This window comes from Octopus bimaculoides, chromosome 1 (genome assembly GCF_001194135.2).
Source record: "Octopus bimaculoides isolate UCB-OBI-ISO-001 chromosome 1, ASM119413v2, whole genome shotgun sequence".
Lineage (NCBI taxonomy): Eukaryota > Metazoa > Mollusca > Cephalopoda > Octopoda > Octopodidae > Octopus > Octopus bimaculoides.
In genome coordinates, this window is record NC_068981.1 from 181311075 (window position 1) to 181318828 (window position 7754).

The window sequence follows — 7754 nt, forward strand, 5'->3', positions numbered from 1 at the left end:
ATATATATATATATATATATATATATATATAAAGTTTCACAAAAATCTCGAACAGAAATATTTCATAGCTATTAAACAATCAACTAGTGAATAGGTACAGCTTAAAAGTCTCAATCGATATAGGCCTTTTAGGATTAGGGTGTCTTTTATCATTTTCCATTACTACATAATGTAACCAGCTTAATTCAAAATGAATACGAAATTAAAAATAAAAAAGCAGCACCAACCAACATGATTACATGTAAATAACATTAATTAGAACGCAGTAAGGTTACGCCAGGATAAATTGCAACACGCAATATAAACAACAAGGAGGTGGGAGTGCTACAAGATGTTACATGTTTTAATTCAAATGTTTGATGTGAGTGCATCATTGCGAGATGGCTGAAACGTGGTTGTTGAACTTGCTAAATATAGCAGCCAAATTTTACTCATATCACAACGAACCGTTTTAAAACCAGCAAATATATTATATTTGGCTAACAGAAAAAAAAAGAAAAAAGGACAGTGAAGCTGGTCTGCCTTTGATCGTAGGCCTGCTCGCTTGGGGATTATCAACAACTACTGACGTGTAAAAACAGTTCTCGATGCCACTCTAATAAAAACAATAAGGATAATGATTACTGCTATAAATAATAACGGTATTTTTAGAAAACCAGCATTACTTTAATTAAAATTATATCAAGTTCTAGAATTTACGTGACTATATCGATGTGTTGATTAGGCGAATGTGCGAATTTGGACTGTGCTTTATTCTAATAATTCGTATTAAAATGATGAAATGTTCGTTTAAAATGTATATCTATTTTCTATATGATTTATAGGCTGTATAACCGAGATATTAAGCCCTTCGAATGTCTTATGGCTCTTGGAACATTAACCCAATCACAGCAAATTTACAATTAAAAAGCAAGCGCACAAATAAAAACAAAGTAGTGTAAAAAGATCATGTTGGCTTTCGCATTTGCTAATTTGTTTTTTCGTTTCCAAGTAAAGTTAAAGATCAAAGTAGCATTGCAACTTACCAATAGTAATTATACTGTATATTAACGACTTTTAACAATAAAACAATTCAACATTGTTACAGATGATACCTCAGAATATTAAAATGGCGACACATTGGTCTTCACTGTGAACTAACCGGAAATGTAATTCTTGAAGCAGACTGTATAACATGGACAAATTTTATTCAAAAATTAAAATAAAATAATATGAATAGTAATAATAAATAATTCCTTTAAAAGATAATTTGAATTTTTTACTCTGCTTTAAAAATGCTACAAGATTATATCTTTTTTCTTCAAATGTAATAAGTGTGTCGCAGTGAAAGATGTTTGTCACAAAAACATTGACGAAATTGGTTTATTTTTCAACTTTTGCAGATCTTCCTCGATAAATTTTTTCTTATTTTCCCTTTTTCTTTTAATGTTTAAATGATATTTTAAGCTATATAAAATACTGGCCTATTTTAATAGAATTTTATAGATATCTTGGTTTCCGTTTAGAATCTACGAATAAATAATTCCACTGCTTGCCGTCTGCTACTAAACAAGGGTTGTGGAAATTAAGGGAGAACGTATAACAAAATCCATCAAATTCATAAAAATAGGATTTTAAAATTAAAATTTTGAGGAATGCAAATTGACTGATTTTATTTTTCTTAATCATTTTTCAATTATTCTTCTATGGAGTTTTATATTTGTCTGAATTTACCAACTCCTGTAATTACGCTAATAATGAATTTGTTATTAGGTCTGGAGGAAAGAGCGATGCCAAAGTCTTTTAAAAGCCCATATTCTTTCTTTGCCCTAGTACTAGTGAGATTAATGTCATTAACGTTCTTCTTAAACTGTCTTAAGTCGATGATTACGGAGAAATAATTCTTGAGGGTTGATGTTTTCGGGAACAAAAGACTAGATGAAATGGATAGTACAGAGTGAGTTGTACACAACATGGATGCTAAAAGGAGAAACGAGTGAGATAAGAGTGTCTGGGTGGAGGTAACAACAATCAGTTAGTACCGAGGAGCAAATGCCATTCTAGAATTAATAGAAAGTATAGAAAAAGAAAAGAGTAAATCTGGAGGCCAGAGGTTGGAGTGTGTCCATGATAGACTTTATGCTGCTAGCTACATCCCAGATGTGAAAACTACTCGATGGTGGAGTACTGCTCTCACATCCGACTATTCGTTTTTATATTTTACATATGTAATATGCGTAATGTCACAAATTTAGATGTACCTGATTTTCTAAACGACACACCTACCTATATTACTCTATGAAGTCACATCCAAATGCCCTATAAGATGAGGATTGATGCTGTGTGCATCTGGGTTCACCAAAGTATGCATTTGAGCATGTGCAATAGCATAACTGGGAGAAGACAAGGAGCGGTTCGCCAAGGGGTGACACTTTTGTATCGAGGACTACATTATTTCTTAAACTCATGAGCTGCCCCAGTTGGCACACCCTCTAGCTACGCCACTGGGTTTATTTATATGTTGTGCTTATTGAGAGGGAAGAGGGTAGTGTTTCTCAGGCATATATATATAATACATCTACGAAATGAAGGCGGACCGTCACCATATCCACTTCCCTTTTGGGTTTTTTTTCTTTTTTTTTTTGACGGTCCACCTTGTCCACCAAAATAAACAGCGAGCAAAACTACTGAACAAAACATTTTAATCTGTTTGTCAGAATGAGCATGTATGTCTGTTTGTTCATTTTACGTCCATTTTCTCATACTAGCATGGGTTGGTGAAATACTTATCATAGCTGTGTTTTACAGATGGATTTCCTTCCTGTTGTTGACAAAGAATTTTTTTTTTATATCACTTGTCTTTGAAAGCTCTGAGTTAAAGGACAATTTGTCGAGAGACTGTTATAGTATCACTTTGGCAGCACCTGCTAAACAACAGCAGCAAAAATAAATATATTGATGCAGTGCTGAAAAGTGAAGTGAGCAATATTGTAAGAGTTGGCAGTGAGCTCCTCAAGAAGCACTCTCTTCCTGATTATCTCCTATACAGCCCCAAAACAGCTGGGCTCTCTTACCTCAGAGAAGACCTGGATGGGAAGTACTCAGCATACAAAGAAAAAAAAAGACTATGCATAGGTATGTTGCCCGGAAGCTTGAAGAAGACAGTAGAATTGACACAAAGCACAGCCCACTACATCACATTGCACTTTGAGGGTTATGCATTTGCAATCCAGGAACAGGAGATTTGCCACTAAGTACCTGATGAATAAGAAAGATAGTGACACTCTTGTAATCCCAAGGTGCAACCACATGTGTAGGCTATGTCATGTTTCGGTAGAAGACATCACACATGTGATTAGCAGCTGTCCTAAAATGTTGTCATGGTACTACCTCCCTATGCGGCACGATGTTGTTGCTGAAACAATTTACAATGCCATCTCAAAAAAAGACTGTCCTGAAATAAACTTAGAAAATCCCTCTATTATGGAATATGTTCATAAACCCCAACTCAAGGAATACTGGTGGAATATCTCCATCAAAACTTCTGTCAAATGTAAACAGAACAGGCCAGATATTGTTGTTTGGGACAGAGGGGCAAAGGTATGTACCATCATAGAGGTCAGCTGCCCTGCAGATATAAATATCTCTTTGAAAATCAAAGAAAAAGAGGATGTCTATGGACAACTGCTTCAAAACCTCCAGCTTCTACATCTAGACTATGAATTCATATTCATACTAATAATAATTGGAGCACTAGGTTTTGTTAGTAAATGCTGAAAGGAGAATCTAGATAAACTGGTATTTTCAGAAAGAGAAATTGACCAGCTAATTCATACATTTCTGTGAGTGGAACAGTAAAAATATGCTAGACTTTTCTCAAGTTCCAAATGTGAATTTGTCTGTGTTAACAACATCTTAAAGATGGAGTCTTGTATCTTTGTTGGAAACCGGCTCCCTCCTCAATGGAAGATTTATAATAATTAACAAATAGAAGACATACATACATACATACATACAGTTTTTATTTATCAATTATACACACCAAGTATTTGTTGGCCCAAGTTCACAGCAGAAGACACTCACAGAAGGTACTACACAGTGAAGTAGAACCACATGGTTACAAAGCAAATTTTATATCCACACAACCATACATACACCTATGAGTATGTGTGAGAATATTTTTGTTGACATACTTAGCAGTGTGTGTGTATGCTAGTTGTGATAGCAGTTCTAGACAAGTGAAAATTCAGCAGATGAAAATTTGAGAAGGTAACTGATGACTGTTACTATTGGTGGGTTGTATTAACAGCAATGAAAATGGTTTTAAAATATGGCACAAGGCTGGCAATTTTGAAGGGAGTGGGGTTAGTTGTTTGCATCAACCCCTGTACTTCCATGATATTTCATTTTTATCAATCCCAGACATACATGCACACAAATATACACATAGAGTAAGAGAATGAGAGAAAGGGGTTGACAGAAAGAGGTAGAGAACAAGAGATATATTAAAACGTCTGGTGTCAAAGAGTTAGTGTTGAATCAGTGAAGGAAAATACATAGTATCAAAGTGGCTGCTTGCCAAAATGTCTCATACCCTAGAAACAATGGGACTAAGCACTCAGCAACACAAGAATGATAGTAGTTCTCACTGTCTAACTGCTGCAGTGAATGACTATTCTCATCCCCATGTGCCTGAGGCACAACTTGTGTTGTGTCTTCAGGCTCTGTTCAGGATATATAAGGTTAGTGGGTTCTAGATTTTCTGTCTTGATTTATTGTTGTGGCTGATTTTGTTTGACTTCACTTCCTCACAGACACTATCAGGCAGGAAAGGTTTTAGCTCAGAGTTTCTGGCTCCTAGTCTGGTTGGAGGCCCAGCCTACTGAGTTATTTTACAGGGCTTAGAAAGACTGAAGGAGTGTTGCAAAAAGTGTGTGGATCTGAGAGGGGAATATGTTCAATAAAATCATAATTAATTGACCCTCCTGTATTTTCTTCTGCCAAAAGCCAGGAACTTTTCAACACCCCCTCGTATATATATTATATTCTTTTTTTTTTCAATATTATCTAGGTAATAACCTTATAATGTACATTTAAAAGCTTCTATGCAGTCATCAGTTGCCATATACCATCATATAGCAGGGTTAAGCTGGATATACATGTGGTTACTCCTTAAGCTGGATGTGTGTGTGTGTGGGGGGGGGGTGCTCTATTAAAATCATTCGCTAACTGTGGTGTGGTCATTATCGCTTGTCCTGTCAACAAATTATCCACTCATTTCTTGTTTCCTTGTGAAATAAAAGATCCCTTACTTGAAAAACAGGTAAGAGTTAGCAACAGAAAGGGCATCAAACAGTAAAAAGAAACATCTTTAAGCCATGCATAGAAAAATGAAAGTAAAAATAAAAGAGCACAATGACGTGCTTTGATGGGAAAAGAATATAATATTGTTTATCAGTCAGCACAATTGTTTAATCTTTTGTATGGTTCTTATCTGATGGATTAATGTGCAGATGAAAACATTTGTATTGTTTAAACAATTAGGTTTCATCCATATGAAATCCATTTAATTGATTGGTAGATTCACTCATTGACATACTTTAACCACAAGTTCTCACATATGTGCTTTCCTGTTTCACTCATTGCCACTTCTGTCTCTGCAAACTGGACATCATTTACATCAGCCTCACCCATCTGGGTGGGACTGCAAAGTTTGTGTGTACTTTCTCTTTATTTCTTGGACTAACTTACACCCCTTGGTCAAACATTAATTATTAAATAGCATTATAGAAAGGGATATTGTATTCTAATTGGAATAAATATAGATGGGAATTGCTTTTTTTTTGTGCCACTCAAACAAATGGTAAATATATGTCATTGATATATTTTTCACAGATCAATATTGCCTAATTGATTGAACTGTCTTATAATATATTTTCAAGGTTCTGCTTGCAGATGTTTAAATACTACTGTCCAGTTTTTACAGGCTTGTAAAAACAGACAGTAATTGATGAATGGTGATGACATAAGTGGTGTTAAATAGAAAAGAAAAAAAAAACTTGGATGACTATATAGGTTGAGTAAAGTTGTTTATTGTTAATCAGTTATGGTTGTTAAGCACCAGATTAATGCTGATCTAGCAAATTTGCAATCAAAACTTTTTCAGCCATATTCATCCAGTTTGAAGAAGTCTAATAGATTCATTGCTTGTCCTTAGGCTAGAGGCTAATGTATCATAGGATGCCACTGTTAGTGATTCATTTGCTCCCAAGAATTAAAACCTTAGTTTTCATGCCTATGTCTATTGTTTTCTGAATCTGCACTCAGAATTTATGAGTGTCACCTGTCAGATTTGCAACTCTCTTTGATGAAAACTGAATTTGATTTAGATAGATAATCCAATGTCATTGTCAAAGGCCAACCTCTGACATTAGTACAGCTGTAATAGAAAAGCTTCCTCTTTCCCTTTTGAGATGTCAGACAGTTAAAATGGCAATTCTTTTTCTATCTGCACCTTTCAGAGAGTTAACATCTCTCTCTCTTTTCCTCGGTCATGCAAATAACTAATTTGTCGTCAATGGCAAACCTCACTCAAGCTTTATATTCAATACCTTTCTCTTTCCACACAATTTAATAGTAAACTTCTACAACAGAGATTCTCTGTCAAATCTGATTAACATTTGTATTTACTTCCAACTCTTTGCAGTTGTGAAAAATTTTGTAATGGTTGAATGAAATCTATAATGAGTATAAATCATCTTGCGTTAATATCTTTGAAGGCATCTAGAAATTATTAACTTACTGGCAGTCTGGTGGTTACAATGATGACTGTTCCAGTTGATCCAATCAATGGAACAACCTGCTCCTGACATTACCATATATGCCAGAGTACAGGATGGAATTTGAGCTTTAAAAAAATCACCCCAAAACTAGTACATTTGCTGTGTATTATAGTAGGTGATTTACAATATTTGGCTGCTTTTTGAAAAGAACTGGATGAATTTAAACAACCAAGACTGCAGAATTGTTACATACAAAGTTTCCTGATTGAAACATAGTTAAAATTTTATTGAAACACAAGAAAACAGAGACTTCAGGAGCCATTGGGGCAGCTATAACTCACCCAATACCTTTAGCTATAAAGCTTACACCTTCAGCACTGGAGCTGTTTTCCACTAAAACTTGGGGTAGTCTTATAAGCAAGTATAGCTCAAAACCTACTTTTTAAATGGAAATCTTGGGCGGGGGTGGGGGTGGGGGCCGTCTTGGTACACTCAGTCATTTTATATGTCAGCATATATGGTAACATGCAAGTGACTGACTACTCCACTGACATGTACTCTTAACATAGTTCTCAAGTAGACACAGTATGATACAGAATGCGACTAGGCTGGTTCTTTGAAATACAGGTACAACCCATTTTTCCTAACTGAGTGAATTGGAGCAATGCAAAATAAAGTGTCTTGCTCAAAGACACAACATGCTGGGAATCGAACTCATGACCTTATGATTGTGAGTTGAATACTTTAACCACTAAGCCACATGCCTTCTCATGAGAACTTGCAATACGCAGCCCTTCTTCAAACCCAGCCTTTTTCTCAACCAACCTTCTCAACTTGCAGCCATACCCAAACTTCCTATCAATTACAATTAAACTTACATATCCCTAAAACTGTGGCAGAGATTAAGGTTACTGCACCCATAGTCGAGCAAAATAAGGCATTAAAATACAGTGATCTGTTGAATGCCATGAGAATTGCCCCCAAATATTTTAG

At 35.3% G+C, this 7754-nt stretch overlaps 1 protein-coding gene across 2 annotated transcripts in view; it reads right to left on the minus strand.

Annotated features, from left to right (window-relative positions):
* LOC106873024 (RNA-binding protein 33) overlaps positions 1 to 1123 on the minus strand; it is a 54655-nt gene extending 53532 nt beyond the window's left edge. For both annotated transcript variants that reach the window (XM_052973006.1, XM_014920224.2), the window contains exon 1: positions 1026 to 1123. The gene's annotated coding sequence lies outside the window, so the exon portion shown is untranslated. The remainder of the gene's footprint in view (positions 1 to 1025) is intronic.
* Between the last annotated feature and the right edge of the window lie 6631 nt (positions 1124 to 7754).